Source organism: Daktulosphaira vitifoliae, unplaced genomic scaffold, assembly GCF_025091365.1.
Source record: "Daktulosphaira vitifoliae isolate Bord-2020 unplaced genomic scaffold, ASM2509136v1 Scaffold_1, whole genome shotgun sequence".
Taxonomy (NCBI): Eukaryota; Metazoa; Arthropoda; class Insecta; order Hemiptera; family Phylloxeridae; genus Daktulosphaira; species Daktulosphaira vitifoliae.
The window spans coordinates 8,479,344-8,480,177 of NW_026099572.1; positions in this window are offsets into that span (position 1 = coordinate 8,479,344).

An 834-nucleotide genomic window follows, 5' to 3' on the forward strand; every position below is an offset into this window, starting at 1 on the left:
GTTACTTATGTATAAAGGCAACTTTTCCGCACTACCCTCAAAGCATTATAAAAAATTTTCATTTTTCGAGCCCCCCTAGTACTCATATTAAATGTAATAGTAATAATTTCCTAGTAACTTTTGGTGTATAAAAAGATTCTACAATTGAAATATTCAGAAGTTAATTAATATTAATGATTATATGACCAAAAAAACCCACAATAAAAAACTATTTTATGAGAATTAAATCAATGCTATTTTTAGATTGATATGCAGTCAGGATATATTATAATTACTATTTATCGTAAATTTTTCAGAAAAACTCAATATTTTTTTTGCATTTTTATGGTAATAGATAATTTAAATAGAAGTAATAGTAATAATTTCCTTGTAACTTTTGGTGTATAAAAAGATTCTACAATTGAAATATTCAGAAGTTAATTAATATTAATGATTTACTTTAATTAAAAGAATCAATCAAAACAAAGTTGTTAAAAAGATTTACTCAATTGAGCGTATTATAAAATTTGATTATTGTGATGATGTCACGTTTTCATAATCGTGAGAATTATTTTAATAAAATACAGACAGTACATCCACTGCCTGAGACTGAAGAATTAACAAATAATATTTATTGCCAAATCGGCAATAGTTCTAATTATTATAAAAACTCAATAGACCTGACCATCGTGGTCAGTCGATTCCAGTGCCTAGTGTCATTCATCTGTCTCAGTAATCGGTTGTCGCTGTCCGGCTTACTGTTTAAATTAAAGTCTTTGCTTATTCCTTTTTAAACCTATATACTCTTTTTCTCGACATTTCAGAGTACTTGTGTCTTGCACTTCGTCTGCACCT